Below are 21782 nucleotides of genomic sequence, written 5' to 3' on the forward strand. Positions count from 1 at the left end.
GTTAGGTTAATTCCAGTGCGGTTTGTTATCTTATGTCCGATATTGCTGATCCTTTGCCTTGTTGACTCCATTGGATGAGTCACTTAATGTGATCAACATAAGAGTAGATTTTAACCTATAGAGGGTGTTTCAATCTCTTTTTTTTACATGCAGATGTAGGAGTAGATTGACATTTCACCCTCAAGTATTCAGTATTGGTCCTATGTTAACTTTTTGAATAGCGCTGGCTAGCTTTTCCTGGTTATGCTAGATGTTCCTATTCAGTTGGATTGGCCTTTTCTTTATGATCCTCAGTGCCCACATGTTATTCAACTATGTTTGGATCTTTTTATAGTCAGCCCTGCAGCTTTCCTCTGAATCCAGCTCCACAAGGCCCACTGGTTATTGAGTGTAGTGCGTGGCCCATGGGCATTCTCATCAATCTATATAGTGCACTACTTTGGACCAGGGCTCGTAGGGCTAGGATCAAAAGTAGTGCACCATGTAGAGGATAAGGAGCCATTTGGGACTCCACGTGAGCCTGACTGGGTCAGAGTCACAGAGGCCTTGTTTGAATGTTGTGAACTAAAGCTAAAGACGGACCGACGGCATGAGGGATAACCTACATTCAGGCACGATGAAGGCAGTTGGTCGGTCACATGGCGAATTGCGTAAGACCAAATAGGCTTACTTCCAGGCAGATTATAGTGAGAGAGAGCGAGGGAGCACGATGACACCGCTGCTGTTTTTTATAGTCTTTGTCTGGCTGTTTGTGTGGGAGAAGAGAATAGGGGCGCCTGCACCTTTAAGAAGTGACAGGGCACTCCTCTTGCAAAGAGGGAGGGGGACTTTGTTTTTCTTTTTCTTGTACATGACTCATAGAATGTTGTGGATATGATGAACAGATATAACATGTTTGCAAACACTTAAACTCACCAGACAGACAGACCTATTCCTGCTTTTCATAGTTTAGGTTGGCAAGCTCGTTGATGGTACCACCATGTCGTGTGTGTGTCTGGATGTCTGTTGTGTCTTGTGTAAGGAAAGCTTGTTCTTTCCAGACCAGTTGATGTCGCTATGGTGGTGTTGATGCAGCCACAGTAAGGTCATTTTAGCTCTGAGCAATCCCCCGAGGACGAGTTTGATTTGTGTGATGTCTTGTATGTCGATCTGCACGAGGTGTTTGTCCTGACCCACACGTAATTACACTAGGGGTGTAGCGGTTTACTAAACCACTCTGATTTTTTACCAGCCAAAATATCAATTTTACCATAATTACACAAAGAAAAACAGATGAACATGCTTAATGTTTCTAAAACAAGTAATGTATTACTTGTAAGAAGTAATGTGGTATATTGCTCGATTTAATATTCTGTGACCGGAGTATTTTAACAAATGTTTAGTTGCCCCTTTAAGGGTAACTTGGTAACAGGGCCACTCAAGTCATCACATGTGCCTGTGACAATGTCACTAGTAGAGGCCAACGATGCCTCTTTTTGTTAGCTGTGGGAGCAAACTCAAACATTGAAAAGCAACCGAGCTTGTGAACAAAACTATGTAAATAGCCAAGAAACACAAGGACAAAGTGGTAGACTTAAGTAAATTAGACCAACTTTTATGCCTGTGCCCATTGCTTCTATAAACAAATCTTTCAGTGCTCACAGCCCTCCAGACAGGCAGTGTTGCTGTGCGAGGTGGGATAGCTATAACGTTAGGATTAAGATTTCTTTGTGCGTTACCAGATATGAAACCAAACGACAGAAATACTTTGAAAACTGCTACTGCAGCATTTATTTTGCAAAAATCACAACTCGCACTTGTACCCATACTTGACTGTTTTTATGTAGCACTCACACTGTGGAGTCCAAAGTGTTACCACGTGCCAACATGGCTGTTGAGTTAGACATTCTTACCCGCCAGTGCCAAAATATACCCCTGTTTGGCAGGTGGCCGATGTTCATTTTCTATTGCTTTCAATTCTACCTAACAGGAGTTGTTTTTAGATTCATATCTATTCATTCATAGGCTCAATGTGTTTGTGAAATACTGTTGCTTTGAGAATCATGTGCTTTCTGGTGACCTTTCTTCTCACCGTGAACCCCTTCTCCATGTCAAAACACCCCCAGGCAAACCTATCTTGCTCCTGGAGAGCATGTTTGAAATGCAGGACAGGTCACCTGTGCAGGTAAGTGTCCGATCAACATGGCCCAGTAGGCTCTGGGCCCTTATCCACAAAGCGTCTGAGTAGCAGTGCTTATCTAGGATCTGTCCATATAATCTTATTCATTATGATCTACAAGCCAAAACCGATCCTTGATCAGCACTCCCTACTCTAAGACGCTTTGTGGAAATGTGCTCTGATGTTCTCCTCCTTCAGCTTTAGTGCTGCAGTGCACTGACTCAGGATAATGATAGGCCTATTCTGGTGCATTTCACTGTCCGATCCATTTTTTTTTGCCTCTTCCAGAGACCAGCGCCTCCTATCAGCCCAAGTAGCAGCTGTCTGTCTCAAAGCCTGAGACTAGCCAAGCATCCATTATGCACACCCACTGCCTTTGCTAACAGGATGTTTATATTTTTTGTAGTGTTTATTTATTTTTTCTCGCTCTCTTCCTCGTCTGTGCTCACCTCTCACAGGCTCCTCTTCATCTTAAGGAGAATCTCCACAAAGCCTCATGTATTAATGTACTGTCGTGGTGCAATACCTTTCTTCCTTCAATCCCTTCAAATGCAATATGGAGAAATAGGTCCTTATCCTTCCTCCAACTGATGTTAAACTCGGTGTGAAATATATTGAGTGACGGTGGGGCATGTGAGTGTTGACCTAATGCAAATGAGTGTGAGATCCGTTTGTACCAATACTTTTGGCGTCCCAATTTCCTTTAAGTGCAAAACTGTATTTTATATTCTTCTGCACCAAAACAATGGCAAGGAAATTGGGAGAGATGACTTTGAGGTGTGTCAAGGTTTTAAATAAGTAAAGCCCTCAAGCACTTTACCGACCTCTTCCTTCTGTTACTAGTATGTGAGAGCTTAGTCCCGATTGGTTCCCAGTCTCTTGTTTCATTACCATAATTGTAGCAGTTTGTTTATCCTGTCATGCTCGCTCAGCTTCCTTTATTTCATGGCCGTTTGGCACATAACTGTAGCCTAGGCCTACATTAGGCTAGTTAGCATGAGAGGAACTAAGCTCCTTTTAGCCAAACTATGGAACAACAGGCTTGGTCTTATGTGCCCTGTCCTTCAATTATTCTGTGTGCTTCACAGGGCTGTGCCAAGACTCCTTCGTGTGATATAAGGACCCGAGTTGCTCATTTACAAATGGATCCACTGCGTCCTTGCTCCTCTGTGCTTGCTGACCTGTCCGCTGGCTTTCCAGTCGAGCCATTTAGCTCGCAGGATCCTCGAAGCAAGTGGGTTGGTTTGGATTTCTTTGCGTGGGTGCTTCTCGTCTTTATGTCCGTCCCGTCTGTTCTCTCTTATTGCTGCCTTCCTTTTGTCTCTTCTTTCCCTGGCTTGTGTTGATACGTTCACCTTGGTATATCTGTTCATCAGTCTCTCAGCCTGACGCCAGGCCCCGTTAGCCCTTTTCTAGACGTTTCCATGCAACGTGTCCTCTCTGCAGTCCGCACCACATGTCGCCATATCCCGGGTCCTGTTGTTCAGCTGCACCCCAGGGCAGTGAATGGAAAAAACCCACCCGGACTGACTCTAGCTGCTCAGTGCTCAACTGTAATGTGGCGTCTCAAATGGCCCTCATCTGTTCCTCTCACACACTACAGGTCTATCTGTAATGTCCGTAATGACCATGTTATCTCGCCCCAAAGCAAGGGTACACTACAAAATCGTTTTTTTTTTTGCCACAACAGTAATACTACTGTTTGCCACATTTTTTCATTATAGATCATTCTTATTGTTCATCATTCTTATCAAACCAGAAGGTTTCCAACAAATCTTGATGTAAAAAGAAGGCAGTGTTGGGTAGCACATGGTGCATTAGACTGTCTGTTTAATCAGTCTGGAGATTACGAGCATGCTGGATTAGCAGACACCCACCACCACCACTAGATTAATGGGTTGGGATTGAAATGACAACACGCCTGCCTTCTCAGGAAGGCTTTATGTAGCTTATTGTTGAAGTTGGATATGGTTCACCCCCCCCCCCCATCAGGGTTGTGTTGATTTAGAAAGAAAAAAAATGTTTTGCAACAGAAAATGAACATGAGCGTTTAAGTCCAGGTAGTCCCTTCCTCTTTCACTTCTTCCATTTAGTGCCTGATGGACACAACCCAGCTGAATGTTTCAACTGATGTTACTGCAAGGATGTGCCAATGCATCTGACCAAGTTTAGGCCTATCCCAGGGCCAGAGGACAAGATGCTAGTGCCTTCCATTGCTACCGGATAGATCAATATAACTGGTTTGGGAATTTATATTGGGCTCTACTAAAACAATTCCAAGCACATTGACTGAATAGTTCGCTAGGGCAACCACCAGAAAAATAGTTTAGTTTAAATAAGCCGGTGGGCCTCGTCCTTTCACGGGTACAAGACACGCCTGAAGTGGCATTGAAATGTCTTGTTCTTGGCTCGTTAATGTTTCCTATGATTCATTGAAAATGGAACCTGCTATGTAACACACCCACAGCATGGCTGCACAACACAATGACAATGGGAAGAAATAGCTACAGAGTGAAATTATAAAGTAGTTGTAAGACTCATTCTTACTCAAATGCAATCACATGTATGTGTAGAGCCCTTTTCACATCTGCAGTTGTCAGAAAGTGCTATACAGATACCAGCCTCAAACTTCAAAGAGCAAGCCATGCATAGGCAGACAATGGCATTAAGTAATTTTTGTTGCTCTCCGGGGAGGTTGGCCTCGGATCTCTTTGTTCTCTGTTACATTTGAAACAAGGGTTTCCCAGTGTGCACTTTGGGAGTCTGTTATAATGTTGGCCTCGTGAATACTTCTGGGATGTGCCCTTGGGATTTGGCACACATCAGGATGGTAGATGGTAACCAGGCTTTTTAATATTACCTGGCAATAGTCCCTTTTTAAAAATGCATTAATCTATTAATGTTCAAATTGGTATGGGGGTCAAGTCCTCCGTACTGTGTTTTTGCAGTCACGATGACACTGTGTATGCAGTAGTGCTGTCCAGAGTCATTCACACTCTGCGGTAGTAGGAAAATACCATACAAATACTAGTTAACCACCACACATGTCTCTGCCTGTGGCGATGTGACTGCAATGATTTGAAGCATAGCCGTTCTCTCTCCCTCACCCTCTTTCTCACTCTTTCTTTCACCATCTGTCTCTCTCACCGCTGTGTTTGCTTTTCACCACTGGAGTCAAGGGAACCGTACTGGCTCCGAGCCTCCCGTCCAAAGATGATTGAGGCACTCTTAGAAAACCAGCATAACTTAAAGCCTAGGAAGAATACCCCTGAAAGATGGATGGGGTACAGACGGTCATGTTCATGTGTGGTTTCAGGGCATGGTAGCCTACTAGGTTTAGACTGTCTTCTGAAATGAATGAAATGGGGAGTCTCCATTTATATAATGTTATATGATATGACATCAGTCTTATTTACAATCCAGGGGGATTGGAAAACATGTCAACAAGAGGCTCCTCTTCATGTAAATCTTTTTTTTTTTTGGTCAGATTGAGTTGTTTGTGCAGAAGACAGAGTAGGCCTATATTTGGTGCTCTCTTTTGAAACTTTCTGTGAGAAGGTGGCAGAGCTACAGTGGCGTTTTAGACCACAAGACATCCCGAAAATCAGTCTTCTCACAAAAACGTGTGTGGCGTCTGAATGGTTTGAGCTACAAATGAATGACAATGGAAAGGGGGTGACTCACAAAGACGATGGTGTTCTCCGTTTTGCTCTACGGCCCCCACAAGTGTCCGAGGCCTCGTCTGAAGGTAACCCATACAAACGAATGAACGTATGGAGGTAGTTTTGTGTCCCAAAAAATATGGGGTTAAATACACTAGGTGTACCAAACATTAGGAACACCTTCCTAATATTGAGTTGCGTGTGTCCAAAAAAAAGAAATATTTCCTTTGCATTCTCATACAGTACCAGTCAAAAGTTTGGACACAAAATCAAAATATATTTGAGATTCTTCAAAGTAGCCACCCTTTGCCTTGATGACAGTTTTGCACACTCTTGGCATTCGATCGACCAGCTTCATGAGGTAGTCACCTGGATTGCATTTCAATTAACAGCTGTGCCTTGTTAAAAGTTAATTGGTGGAATTTCATTCCTCAATGCGTTTGAGCCAATCAGTTGTGACAAGGTATGGATGGTAGAAGATATTGGTAAAATACCAAGTTCATATTATGGCAAGAACAGCTCAAATAGGCAAAAAGAAAGAACAGTCCATCATTACTTTAAGACATGAAGGTCAGTCAATCTGGAAAATTTCAAGAACTTTGAACGGTTCTCCATGTGCATTCGCAAATACCATCAAGCGCTATGATGAAACTGGCTCTCGTAAGGACCGCTACAGGAAAGGAAGACCCAGAGTTACCTCTGCTGCAGAGGATAAGTTCATTAGAGTTACCAGCCTCAGAAATTGCAGCCCAAATAAATGCTTCAGAGTTCATGTAACAGACACATCTCAACATCAACTGTTCAGAGGAAACTACGTGAATCAGGTCTTCATGGTCAAATTTCTGCAAAGAAACCACATCTAAAGGACACCAATAAAAAGAAGAGACTTGCTTGGGCCAAGAAACACGAGCAATGAACATTAGACGGGTGGAAGTCTGTCCTATGGTCTGAGTCCAAATTGGAGATTTTTGTTTCCAACCGCTGTGTCTTTGTGAGACGCAGAGAAGGTGAACAGATTATCTCCGCATGTGTGGTTCCCACCGTGAATAATGAAGGTGTGATGGTGTGGGGTGCTTTACTGGTGACATGGTCTGTGATTTATTTAGAATTCAAGGCACACTGAACCAGCATGGCTACCACAGCATTCTTCCACGATACGCCATCCCATCTGGTTTGTGCTTAGTGGGAGTATCAATTGTTTTCAACAGGACAATGACCCAAAGACACCTTCAGGCTGTGTAAGGGCTATTTGACCAAGGAGAGTGATAGAGTGCTGCATCAAATGACCTGGCCTCCAGGTTTTGTACCCTCAACTTTCTAGCCCGAAGTCCAGCACGCTATCGACTGTGCCCAAAGGTATTAATTGGGGTTGGGACCGATTGTGGCTAAAACACTATCAATTGGAATCTATCAAGTGGAACACTATCAAGTGGAAAGGGGAAAAATATTATTATTAGTTTTTCACAAGCGTAGCAGGATGGGCTATTAGCTGAACAATAGACAATTCAACCTTTACTAAAGAATTGTCAAATTGCCGAGCTAGGTGTGAAACCCCCCTTCCTCCCCAATAGGCTATTCTCCACAATGTGTGGATGAAGCTCTTAATTTGGCATTGGGGAAAACACAAGGTGAACTTCTAAAAAATAGACCTGCTAAAAAACACTGTAATGTTCATAACTACATATACTTTGAACTCACAAAAAGTGGGAGATGCGGTCAAGAAACACTGGCATGTTTTATTTACGCGATAAATTGGTTCATGCCAAAAATAATTGGTCCAGCCACAAAAGAAAATCAGCCAGGCTCTTTTACGCCCTCTTCCAAATGGTAGCTATAAATGCAGAGGATGTGCACAGTGTAACAATATGATGTATGTGTGAATATTTCTGCCACCCACATACAGGAAAACAGTTCCAAATTAATGACATTATGTGCGCCACCACCCATGTTATCTATATTATTAAATATCCATGTGGGCTGTGCTATGTTGGTAAAAACCTCTCGTTCTCTCAAACAGAGAATCTGTGGAAAAAAAGTTCAATTAGGAGAAACAACAGTCGCAGTACATTTTAATGACCTAAAACATGACATTTCTACCTTTCTGGGAGAAAAAATAACAATGTGCATATATTTGCAACTGAGACTGAGGAGCAGGCCGTTTACTCTGGGCACCTTTCATCCAAGCTACTCAATACTGCCCCTGCAGCCATAGAAAGTTATGTAGAAGACATGTAGCTAGCTAAACAATGGACCATAATCACAACTCATGATGTTATTACCCTGCATGAATCTGCAGGTAGCAAACTAACCAGGTTCTATGGCTATGACTAGTCAAGCAAATGTGTCTGAGATACGAAGAATAAGATCATACAAATAACCTTAGCTAGCGACCCAGCCAGCTAACAATAGCTAGCTAACAGCACACTTGAAATAAAACCAGTTTCTGTCTAAATTTAAATGTTTAATATCTAAAAATGTAGCTAGCTAGACTATCTTATCATAGACTTATCTTACGTCATGGTTGGACGCATCTCCTGTCTGATGCCATGCATGGTTGCCCTTTGACGATGTAATCCAGACCGGTGTTTTCTCCATTCTCGAATTCCACTGATATCAAAACTCTGTCCTCTAGAGAGTGGAGAGCATACACATAACGTTAGCTAGCGAGCCAGCCAGCTAACGTTAGCTAGCTAACAGTACACTTGACATTAGGTTTGTGCAGTTTTACTACGCGATACATTTGAGGGGGGGAAACACGTTTGACATGATTACCTAGACATACTGACCAGCTCAAATAGACAGACGCGTGCTATATGGCAGATCAATCCAAACTCACCTCTCTGCATGTCCAGCCCACTCATTATGGTCTATCTCTGTTTATTTGCCTAGGTAAAGGTAAAAAAAATATATATATATATGTGTGTATATACAGTGGGGCAAAAAAGTATTTAGTCAGCCACCAATTGTGCATGTTCTCCCACTTAAAAAGATGAGGCCTGTAATTTTAATCATAGGTACACCAACTATGACAGACAAAATGAGAAAAAAAATCCAGAAAATCACATTGTAGAATTTTTTAAGAATTTATTTGCAAATTATGGTGGAAAATAAGTATTTGGTCACCTACAAACAAGCAAGATTTCTGGCTCTCACAGACCTGTAACTTCTTTAAGAGGCTCCTCTGTCCTCCACTCGTTACCTGTATTAATGACACCTGTTTGAATTTGCTATCGGTATAAAAGACACCTGTCCACAACCTCAAACAGTCACACTCCAAACTCCACTATGGCCAAGACCAAAGAGCTGTCAAAGGACACCAGAGACAGAATTCTAGACCTGCACCAGGCTGGGAAGACTGAATCTGCAATAGGTAAGCAGCTTGGTTTGAAGAAATCAACTGTGGAAGCAATTATTAGGAAATGGAAGACATACAAGACCACTGATAATCTCCCTCGATCTGGGGCTCCACGCAAGAGCTCACCCCGTGGGGTCAAAATCATCACAAGAAAGGTGAGCAAAAATCCCAGAACCACACGGGGGGACCTAGTGAATAACTTATCAACAGTTGTAACAAGTTGTCCAGCGTAGTAAATCCTCACTGGTACCCTAGTTTTTAGAAAGACCCATATGCACACAGGCAATATAGATACTGCTGCAGGCATTTAAAACTGATAATTGATTGTGTGGCGCAAGAATGAATTCAATTCATTGATTATTGAATGTTACGATGGACACAGCTTTGTAGAACGAAAACATACACCACCTCTGCTCAACAACCTCTGAGGTGCTGTAGTTCGCGGACGATATTGTGCCTATCACCCTCACGGCAGTCAAGCAATGCATCCGCCAGCAGTTGTTCACAAACTCGTCTGGTTGCGGCCATAATTAGACCGTATTTCAAATGTACCAAGAAATGCTCTTATTTTTATGCCTAGCAATCAACAAATGTTAATTGTTTAAGCATACGCTTTTACAAGTCTGTCACGTATTACAGCTCGAACAAATCCCCTTATTGTGACCAAGAGGTTTGTGTGTTTTCTGTTCATCGTTCACCGGTAGGGGGGTCCCGCGTGCTCTGGGTATGACTTACTCAAATGAACTAAATGAGTCGAAAGAGTAGTTATTTTGACCGAACAAGTCGAAAAGATCAGCAGAAAAGATCAGCAGAACATCCCATCACTCTGTGTGTGTGTGTGTGTGTGTGTGTGCCAGTGTCTCATCCACACCTGCATGTGTTAGAAATAAGTTATCCGAACCTGACCAGTTTCTTTCCCCTTCAGAGGTTATAACCTGGATTGCGTTTCTAGTGGACAGTGCTTATTTTCAAAATAAACGTGTGTGTTCCTTCATGGTTGAGCGCTTTATTCATTGTGGCTGCAGGTGAACACCTTGCCTGAGTCTGCATTCTGCATATAAATGACCTCTAAGCCATTTGATTGGTCAAATGTCCCTCTGCTGGACAATTTTAAAGGGAAGTGTGGACTGTGGATGGTTTCCCCACCCCCACCTACTTATATTAACATGTGGTTACTACCGTACCTCCCTTTTAAGAGGAGCTCCTAGGTCTACAGTTAGAGATGCTGGGGACAGCAGGGGAACTGGTTAGTGGTTATAAAACCTGGTCATGTCACTGTGAAATGAGTTCTGCTGCTGCTCGAGAAGGAATTGAAGAACCCTTAGATGGTGTGTGTGCTCAAGAGGAGGGGTCGGCTAGAGGGGAGCAGGTCACACATGTAAAACATCTGTCACAGTATCAGGAACAAGATAACAGCATAGCTGGTCTCGGCTCTATTGTAACACAAATACCACAGCTCATATTCTCTTTTGTGTGTATGAAAGGTTAGGCGTGTTTAGTGTCTGGTTTGGATGAACTGGCTAACGTGTGACGCTGTAGCCACATGTTATGGAGAAAGAAAAGTTCTAACCAAGTAAAGTGAAGCCTCCCTCATACACAGTACATAATAGAGCCTGTGTGTGAGAAGTAGCTGTGGTATTCAGTGTAAATAGAATAGATTGGCTGCTCAGGTATCCTGTTGCCTGCAGCAGAGAGAGGAGAGTGACTTGTTTTAAAGGGCAGCTCCCTCTGTGCACTACTCCGGAGCTGTCAATGTGAGCCACTTTGTTTGTGTCGTCGTGTGTGTTTTTGTGCGACATGTGGGCAGTGTGTTTTTGAGTCAGAGGCGCAGAGACCTAGCGAGCTTTGTTCGTTCAACAAACCAGATGTTGCATCGCCTTCTCAGTTTCTCCTCCCGCTCTTTAACAGATACAGGAAGTGGGTATGTATGTGCGTGTGGCGATGTGTTTCCTGTTGTGCATCACACTCCAGTCGAGCTAAGGTGGCTGACAGACCAGTTTTGTGTGTCTGGGAGCTGAGAAAAGGAAGGAGTGCCGCCATTGTGAACTGCGGTGTATCATTACCCATAGGGTTAGATTTCTTGTTGACCTGCGCCTCTCTCCTCCATGTTACGCTCGCTTGGTTTCTTTCTGTGTTTGGATATTCTGTTTTTATTAGGCCTTACTAGTCCAGTGGGAGCATTTTATAGTAACGTGATCATCTATGATAATATTTCTTCACCCCAGGCTAATAAAGGCCCATGTGACTCACAGCGTATACCCATTGGACTACCCAATGCACCTTGGTAAAAAAATAAAAACGAGCATAGATAAGCTAACCAGGGACAGTGCTACCATACATACAAAATGGAGCCTTTATTAGTCAATCAACCTCTATTATTATATTATTATAAAAAATACATTTTTAAAAAGGATGTGGATTTTCTATTTCAGGCCAAGCAGCATGTCCTCTCTTGCTCTGCTTATCAGATTCTTCAGGTCCTACAGAATTACTTTGCGACATCAGTCTGATTAACGCTTTATCGGCGAGAATTCCTCTGACCTTTTGCGAGACAAAGGGTTGATGGAATATGACATTTGGATGCTCTATATTGCTCCATTTTTCAGTCTTTCAGAACCTAGCAGCCTTGGGCTTTGTCTCCCTACCCTTTGCATGGCATTCGTCAAAGTGATCTTCTGCTGAACAAGCTCTACGACAATTTATTCCGTTGTATAGCGAGTAGCGACGTTGAGTAGCGAGTAGCGACGTTGAGTAGCGAGGCCTATTTGAGACGACCTACGGTTCAATGGAGCACGTGCTTGTTTGTATGGATGTACTGGATAGGGTTGGATGCGGTCAACATTTCGGCTACGGTTGCCTACCTTAGTAATAAAGTGCTTGGAGGCACAGCGGAGGTGTGAGCTAGTATGCTCATCAGTTCCTGGTCAGTTCTTGGTAGCTGCAGCACACCCTTGGTTTCATTTAGAGAGTGCTGCTGCCCCGCCTCCTTCTCCTCCCCCTATCCCAATAGGCTTAGCCCGAGCTCGGTGTGTGTGTGACGAGCTCTTCTCATCCCGTCTCTGTGTGCTGTCTCAGTACCTGCAGCAGAGTCCCTCCCTCCTCCTATAGTCCCGTCTATCCCTCCCTCCTCTCTCTCTCTCTCTCTCTCTCTCTCCCACCCCATCATCTGTAACTGGCAGCGCCCGCAGAGCCGGGCCCATAATGAAAGGGCTCCAGTGTGTGGGTGGCAGTGTGAATAAGGCTAATGTGCCTAGTGTGTTTGTGCTCGCATGCCTATATGGCACTTTTCTGATTGCTTGTGAATGGGTGTAGTTTGCAAGGTTTGTGTATATATTGTCTTCTGCTGCGCATGGTGGTCTTGGCCTATTTCATTTTAATGTCTAATGTACTTGTTCCCTCCTTTGTTGTTTTAGAAAACACTGACTTTTAATAACTTACTCGGTTTCAGTTGGAAATGGTGGGGGTTGAGGAACTGACTGTTACAATGATCTAAAAATAAAAGAGATGACGCTGCTATTAATTTGGTCTCCATATCGCTTAGTCTCAAGTATTATTATAGTTAAGGGGGAGGGGTGGCGTTCTCAGTCCCCCAGGAGCATGCTTCATCCCTGGGCCAAATGAGTCCTGTTTCTGCTGCTCTGTGGAAGAAAGGTCTGCTGGATGGAAAATGAGATTACAGGGCCGAGAGCGAGGAGAAGACAGGCTGGTTGGGGCTCAGGCTATCTGCTGCCTCAGGACCACTGGGGACTGCACCGCGATGGTCCACTAAACTGTACCACCCCAGGCTCGAATCCTCTAGAAACACAACATCCTCATATCGCAGTGGATATTTATTTGCTGTATGCTACTACCCCCGTAATTGTACCTCACAGCTAGGAGTGGGTTTATTACAAAATGGAGGCAGGCGGGCGCTGTGACCAAGGAATTACAATGCTATTGAGTCCTTTTTTTTAAGACCAGGCCGTAAACCAATTGATTTTTGCATGCTAGACATCTGTGCCCTCCAAACTTGGAGGTTGGCAGATTTGACACACTAGAAATATACACTAAACTAAAGGCCTACACACTGCTACACAATACAACTATTAAAATGTCATTATAAATGGTGTAATTCAAAGGTTACACGTGAGAAAGTGGAAAATGTGAAAACAAAAGCAAAGCAAAAGGGTGTAAGTGGACAGGATTTTGGCATCAGATTTTAAGACGTCTCGCTATGTTTTCCTCAAGTTGACACCCTCACGTGGTTTCTCTTAGACCATTGTATGTTTAACAACAACTCCGGACTACATTTGAAATAGCATGTCATTTTACGGAGAAAAAGGAAGTCAACAAACCATGTATGTTAACCATATTAGCATGACATCATCAGTCATGGGGCCGCAGATAACTCAATATTTGCATATTTTCTCAGTGGGGTCGGGGGTAGTGTATCAATCTGTCTGTGAATTAGGCTTTACTTAAGATTCTCATGTAATCCTAAACCTGTTGAAAGCGCTTTAAAGGCTACAAGCCCTGATGCTCCCTGCGTGAGCCTCCTTCCCCTGTCGCGTGCTTAGGCCTATATGTACACACAGTTTATCAGGTACACCCAGCTAGTATTGTGTCGGACCCCCCTATGCCTCCAGAACAGCCTGAACTCTTCAGGGTATGGAAACATTTCTCAATTGATATCAAGGGAAAAAAGTGTGCCAGGTAAAAAAGTGTGCCAGGTAAACGTTCCGTACACCATTATACCACTGCCACCAGTCTGTACCGTTGACACCAGGCAAGGTGGGGCCATGGACTCATGCTGTTTACGCCAAATCCTGACTCTGCCATCAGCATGACGCAACAGGAACCGGGATTCGTCGGACCAGGCAATGTTTTTCCACTCCTCAATTGTCCAGTGTTGATGACCACGTGCCCACTGGAGCCGCTTCTTGTTTGTAGCTGATAGAAGTGGAACCCAGGGAGGTCGTCTGCTGCAACAGCCCATCCGTGACAAGGATCGACCAGTTGTGCGTTCCGAGATGCCTTTCTGAACACAACTGTTATTTGTCCGTTTTGAGGCCTTGCTTGTTAGCTTGCACAATTCTTGCCGTTCTCCTTCGATATCTCATCAACAAACTGTTTTCACCCACAGGACTGCCAATGACTGGATGTTCTTTGTTTGTTTGCACCATTCTTGGTAAACCCTAGACACTGTCGTATGTGAAAAGCCCAGGAGGCCGGACCTTTCCGCAGATACTGGAACCGCCAATTATACCGCCCCAAAAGTTATTTAAGTCACTCGTTTTGCCCATTCTAGCGTTCAATCGAACAGAAACTGAATGCCTTGATGCCTGTCTGCCTGCTATAATAGATATATAGATATATAGCAAGCCATGGCCACTTGACTGTAGGACCAAACCATTTCTGTGAACGGTGTGGTGTACCTAATACACTTTCCACTGAGTATGTGTTTGTGTTAATTCCAAGGAGGCACTAATGCGTTGGAGATAATCTTGTTGTTTTCTGACATTGTCTGTGGACAACAATACACATTCCTGGACCGGTGGGCTGTGCCATGGAGGAAGCCACTGGATTCTTGTTGAGTTTATTTTCCGGCAGGCAGGACAGATGCTGGGAGTCGGGGCAGGGAGAGCAGTCTACTGTGCTCTGCTCAGGGTTTGTTTGGAAAGAGGATTCCTGCCCTAACACTGCCGTGGTAAGGATTTGGCCCTGCCAGAAGCTCAGACTCTCGGGCTCCTCGGCCTTCCTCCCCCCCCTCCTCAGCCCCCTTGTCCCTTCTCATTCAACAGCCTAGAAAGTGGACTGGATGCTCAGAGGTGGAATAAGAAGACACACACATTTGGTATTGGCTAGGTCTACTCATGCAAAATCAACTGGAACTACTGACAACTTGTTACGAGTATATTAGTCAGCGTGGGTACTGGACATGGTGCATGCATAGACCGAAATCAAAATGCATGGATACGTACCAGTCTTTCCCACACACACAAAACAAGGCATGAGAACATCGACACCCATACACTTTTTCCAATTGTTACACAGAAACTCATTTATTTCATTCACAACGCCCACTCCTAGTCTTCTACCAAGGCCTGAGACTCATTCATCACGCGCGCACGCACACACACAGGCCGCTCTGTTTCCTCTTCCTGTTTCAGCATCAACAGCCAACCAGATTGGCCGAGTAGAATACTGGCAGTTCACATGGTCCACTAGGCTAACTAACCCAATCAGCTGATTGAGACTCTCCGGCAGTCAGACTGATGTTATATCCAGGCAACAGCCAAAGGCTACTTAACAAATGGCACCCTATTCCCTATATAGTGCACTACTTTTTACCAGAGTCTGCGGTAGAGAATGGGATGCCATTAGGAACACTAAGAGTCATCTTGGGTTTCTCCCTTCCCTGTTGGTCCTATGGCAAAAGTCCACGGCTAAAGTAATGCACTATATAGGAAATGGGATGCCATTTGGAATGCTACTGATTTAGGGTTAGTTTCATTTACATTTAATCCCCAATCCTTATTTCAACCGCAGTCCTTTCAGCCGCTGAATTGCCTTAAAACATTTTTTTAAAACATGTTTTATTCTCGATCATTCTATTTCATCGGTACACAACTCTTTCCCTTTATGTGTTTGTAATGTGCTAGTCTTTGTCCACACTTTTTTACATTGGCAACTGATACAAGCCCAGGCAACAAACAATTGGTCATCTCCCTTGCCAAAATCAGACACAAAACCAGGCGACACAGAGAGGAGGCTAGGATTGGTACATTGAGCCGGTCTCCTCCAGGGCTGGTGCTAAGCCTAGAGTGAGGGAGGGCCCAGCCCGGACCTTGCGGTGAGCTAGCTGCAGCCAAGCAGCCTGCCTTGTCTGGCCTGCTCAATAATACATAGAGGAGAGCTGCTGCCGGTCAGATGGTGCAGTAGTCTGGAGGAGGAGTGGAGCCTAGCGCCCGTCTGTGAGACAGCAGCCCAGCCCTCACAGCTCCCGCTTCTATTGAAGACATTTATGTAATGTGTAGGCCTTCCACGAACTGGAATAGGCGCTTGGTTTGTGTGGCAAAAGATGTTCAAAGGGTAGGCTAGCCGAGTCATAGCTTACAACCTATGGAGGCAATTTGTATTACTGATTCTGATATTAACTCCACCGCAAGGTTGTTTTGTCCTTCTGAAAATCTATAATGGATTATTGTGTGAGCCACTATTTTAATGTCCGTAACAGATTTAGTTCTGTAAGCTCTGTCATCCTTTTCATACAACAAATAAAGGATGGCTGGTAAGATTGATTCGTACACCACCTCTTTTTGACCTATCTAGGCCTATGTATTTCTTAGTGTTGACATCTATATTTCAAGGTTGTATGTGAATAGGGCCGACGTCCCTGCGTCTGTCTGCTTATATGGCTAGTATAGACTTGGTTGTGTACGGCGTTTGTTGTCTAAGCGTAGACTAGGAGCCCTGGCTTACTTTGATGTGGCTTGCTTTGATCGCTGCTCCCATCTGTTGTTGTAATATGCACAGCCCTCCCCTCCCCCTCCCGTTCAACAGAGTCACTGCTCTGCTGGGTGACGTCACCGTCCCTGTCGCTGGCCCCATCTTGTCACCAGCGTCACTGTGGTAATTAAGCTAGTAGCACACAAGTACCCCTCACCGGAGCACGGTGTCCTCTCTACCCTGCTCTGCTCAGCTCTGTCTGGGTCATGTTTTTGTTGTTGTTATATTCTCTGACAGACAGGCAGGAGGTGAACAATGGGAGTATAGTACACTGTAGGTAGCCCTGGTTTTCAAGGCCTGTGTACTGTGAGTCTTTTGAGTAATGTTTGGGTTGTATTCTATGCAGGTAGATAGGCTATACTAAGCCTTACTCTCAATTACACCTAATGTTTTTATGAAGCAGCATGTAACCTAGGTTGAATACGACCCTAACAGTGCCTGGGAGGAGGGAGATTTTTGTCAAGCAAATTCCTATTGCGATTAAAATATTAATACGTCTGGTTGCCAAGGAACAGAGAGCATTTGGCCTTCGGTGGTAGTTGTATTGAGAGTTCACGAATCTAGCTTTTCGATTTGAATATTCAAATTGTCCTTTTTTTGTATTTTGCTTTCATTGACCTATATGGGCCAAAGGTGAATGGTAGAGCATGCAACACTGGCTTGAAACCTCCCCTGTGCAGCAATCTAGAGGGTCACCTTTCCACCCATCACGACTTAGATTGACAGCCTACTTGATTTTACCACCCATCAACAGTAGTATACATCAGTATATCAATTCTCTCTTAATTTGATTGTAAATGTTACAGCATTCAACAAAACTGAAATGTCACAATACGTAAGACTTAACATGGTTTGATTAATGAGAAGTCTGTTGACGGGAGATGACAGGAAAACAACGATGGTAGCGCCAACGTGATAGGTTGAAGATGAACTAAAGGTAAAACAGCCTAATTATAGGTGCCAGGCTGTCACAGCCCTATCGAAGCCGTTGCAGAGAGAGAGCAGTGTGCTGTCAGGACAAGTAGTTTGAAGTCGTTGGCACTGAAATACGTTCACATGGAGCCGAACCTGAAACTCTTCCTGTTCCACCTATCACCAGCTAAAGGCAAGATGTCTTCCTCTGTTGATGGCTGGCACCACTCTACGAAGGTGTTGCATTGCTAAGGAAAGATTCATCATAACATGCAGCTGCCCAGCCTCCCTGTGGGAACCCATGAAGGAATATGCTGTGGATTAGGACAAAAAAAGAGTGGTGTGCAATGTTGGGGGATATTCCAGATAAAATCTAGTCAATTCAGGAAGTGCACTAAAACTCAATAAAAATGGTATTAAATGAGGAACGTGTGGAATTAAATGGAATTTGGTTTACTTTCTGAATTGAAATGGAATTGGCCCCAACCCTGGTGCGTCTGCGGCTAACATCCCTGGCCTAATATTTTATTATTATATATATTTGTAAACAGAATATATTATTTAGCTCAATATTTTCATCCGGACTGGATTTAAATGCCCCTCATGATCTCTTATCCGGCCATCTCTGGACAGCATGGTGATGTTTCTCTGGACAAGCCTGAGCCAATAGGGACGTGTGGAATTGGAACATGCAGGGGAGTGGAGCCTCAAACCGGTATCTGAGTTCCTGCCTAACCCCTGTGGGTTGTGCAATCGGACACGCAATATTATTACTAACACGTCATTTTCCCCTTTCCCATCCTCCCACCCGGGTATCCTTCCCAATACCAACCCACAACAATTTTCATAACACACACTCTTTATTCACACTCTGTTCTCCCTCTTCAACTCTCACCCTAATTCATATCTCTACTAATACATATCTCTAGTAAAATCTCTATTACTAGTTTCTCTTTCTTCTGCTTTCACTCTCCCCTACTCCTTCTCTCTAGCTCATTATTTTGTCTTTATGTAATGACTACAACATTCCAGCCCCACTTAACCCTGTTAAAGTCTCAGCAGCAGGGCTGTAGGACCCCCCCCCGCCTTGGGCCCAGGCCAGTCTGGTCTGGCGTCCCATTAGCACACATTCTGTGTCTCCGTTCACCTAGAAACAAGACGCCGGCCGGGGACGTCACAGAGCACAGAGAAGGCCCCGGGAATACAGGCCTACAGTCTTTTATCCCCGTCTGGTCTGCACCCATTGAACCGTTTGCTTTGAATCATCTGTGGCCCAAATGTATTGCAGTATAGTCCTACCCCTTTCAAAGAACGCTGTGTGTGTTGCCAGGGTATTGCATCAAGTTATCGGTATTTTTTTTCCCCTGGAAAGCAGCTGTGCTTCTCTTTGTATGGATTGAAGCTTCCATGTGTGTTTTATTAGCAGAGAAAGAGAGTAAATACTTTCCAGGAAGCCAGGCGCTAAAAGACAAACATAAACACAAACATGAAAAATTGGGTTGCGACATCATGTCTTGTCAATCTTAGTTTCCTGTTCCTTTCTAGAATTTTCCCAAAGTAACTCTCGCTGGGAACACAAGACCCTTGCCTGTTGCCCCATATTACAGAATCCTGACAACATATTCCAGAACCATGAGAGTTTTAAATCTGTGTTCCAGCATTCCTCAGCTGCCTGGTTACAGCAGAACAGACAGGGGGGGGGGGGGGTGACCTTCAGGGGTTCGATGTGTCTCCTTCCCCAGATAGGAAGGAATCCTCAACCTTTATTTTATTTATTTTCCAGTCGAGGTCAGCCCCCGAAAGAAACAGTGTGCAAAAAAAGGAAATCATATGCAAAATCCATTGTCTGAATAATCAAAGAATTATGTGTTATGAACCTAGCAAATATGTAAACCAGATGTGTTCTACCTTTTTTGGTAGGGTTGTAAAAACAAGCCTTGTTGTTTTTGTCTGGGTCTGTGCCCCAGTTAAAACATCCACAATTGTTTACAAGACTTCCAAATGCAGGACTCTGCTATTCTTCCCGACTTATCTCCTCTCTGCGAGACATTGACCTTCATTGCAGCGAGGTCAAGAATGACACCAGTCACTCCTCCTCTCCCATCTGGCCATGTTTAGAACCTGTGGAATGTACTGGGCCAGGGTTGCATCTCAAATGCCACCCTATCACTCGATAGTGTACTACTATTAACATCAAACGTATGTCATTTGGGATGCAGACCAGGTTTTTGGCTGGCTGGTGATTACGTCTCTCATGGTGTCTATAGAATCAGGTATGTTATCAGGGGACCCAGAGAGGAGCCTTTCAGCCTGGCCGGCCGGCCACCATCATTCAACAGGCGTGATTTACTGGGTTCTACTGCCTTATCTCCCACGCCAGTGGGCTAATAGTGGGGTGGGGGGGGTTAGGGGAAAGAAGTATTGTGGAAGGGGATAGAGGACGGTGGGAGGGGATAGAGTAGAATGGGGGAGGGATGGGGAGGGGGAATATCGTGTATGGGGGAAAATGTAGACAATTTTCTGTTGAAATGTAGACAATGCCACTGTTTGATTGCATTTCGATTGTGAACATTATTGTCCTTGTAGAGAAGCTGAAATGACAAGAAGCTGCAGTATGCAGGACACAAGTTTACCGTTGTCACATAAACCCCTTCTGATTCACAGACAGTCTTAATCACACAGTGATTCACATGAACTTTTTCCACATTTTGTTGTTACAAAGTGGGATTAACGCCCTTAGATCAATGTCTAATTGGCATAATAAAAGAAATCTTCATTTTTTTTGTAATTGGATGTGTCTCAATCCACCGCATCTGCACAAAACGGTTTGGCCTACAAACTACACTGAACTAAAATATAAAGTGTTGGTCCCATGTTTCATGAGCTGAAAACTGGTGGATGGATTATCTTTGCAAAGGAAAAATGCTCACTAACAGGGATGTAAACAAATTTGTGCACAAAATTTGAGAATCTTTTTTTTGGGGACGATTTGTTGTTCCATGTCATGATTCTGTTATTCAATGTGTTTGTATGGGCTATAAGAAGTCATTTATTTATTTTCATCAAAACATTGTTTATACAGAACCAGTCAAAAGTTTGAACACAACTATTCATTCAAGGGTTTTTCTTTATTCTTACTATTTTCTACATTGATATCAAATCTATGAAATAACACAAATGGAATCATGTAGTAACCAAAAAAGTGTTAAACACATCTAAATATATTTTAGGTTCTTCAGAGTAGCCACCCTTTGCCTTGATGACAGCTTTGCACATTCTTGGCATTCTCTCAACCAGCTTCATGAGGAATGATTTTCCGACAGTCTTGAAGGAGTTCCCACATAAGCTGAGCACTTGTTGGATGCTTTTCCTTCAATCTGCGGTCCAACTCATACTAAACCATCTCAATTGGGTTGAGGTCTGGTGACTGTGGAGGCCAGGTCATCTGATGCAGCACTCCATCACTCTCCTTCTTGGCCAAATAGCCCTTACACAGCCTGGAAGTGTGTTGGGGCATTGTCTTGTTGAAAAAGAAATGATAGTCCCACTGAGCGCAAACCAGATGGGATGGTGTATCGCTGCAGAATGCTGTGGTAGCCTTGCTGATTAGGTGTGCCTTGAATTCTAAATAAATCACTGACAGTGTCACCAGCAAACCACCAACACACCACCTCCTCCATGCTTCATGGTGCGAACCACACATGCAGAGATCATCCGTTCATCTACTCTGCGAATCACAAAGACGTAGCGGTTGGAACCAAAAATCTCACATTTGGACTTATCAGACCAAAGAACAGATTTCCTCCGGGTCTAATGTGTTTCTTGGCCCAAGCAAGTCTCTTCTTCTTAATGGTGACCTTTTAGTAGTAGTTTCTTTGCAGCAATTTGACCCTGAAGGCTTGATTCACGTAGTCTCCTCTGAACAGTTGTTGAGATGTCTGTTACTTTAACTGCAGCCCAAATAAATGCTTCACAATCTGAGGTGCAGTTAACTCTAATGAACTTCTCTGTAGCAGAGGTAACTCCTGGGTCTTCCATTCCTGTGGCAGTCCTCATGAGAGCCAGTTTAATCATAGTGCTTGATGGTTTTTGCGACTGCGACAGCCACCACTATGCTTGAAAATATGGAGAGTGGTACTCAGTAATGTGTCATATTTCGGGCAAATCCAATACAACACCGTGTATTCAGGACAAAAAGTGAATTGCT

At 43.9% G+C, this 21782-nt stretch overlaps 1 protein-coding gene across 4 annotated transcripts in view; it reads left to right on the forward strand.

The window, feature by feature from the left end:
- The window catches only part of LOC115104028 (KAT8 regulatory NSL complex subunit 1-like), an 80015-nt gene that overhangs the window by 33528 nt on the left and 24705 nt on the right, over nt 1-21782 (forward strand). The gene's annotated exons all lie outside the window — the stretch shown is intronic.

Source organism: Oncorhynchus nerka, linkage group LG21 (genome assembly GCF_034236695.1).
Source record: "Oncorhynchus nerka isolate Pitt River linkage group LG21, Oner_Uvic_2.0, whole genome shotgun sequence".
NCBI classification, from domain to species: Eukaryota; Metazoa; Chordata; class Actinopteri; order Salmoniformes; family Salmonidae; genus Oncorhynchus; species Oncorhynchus nerka.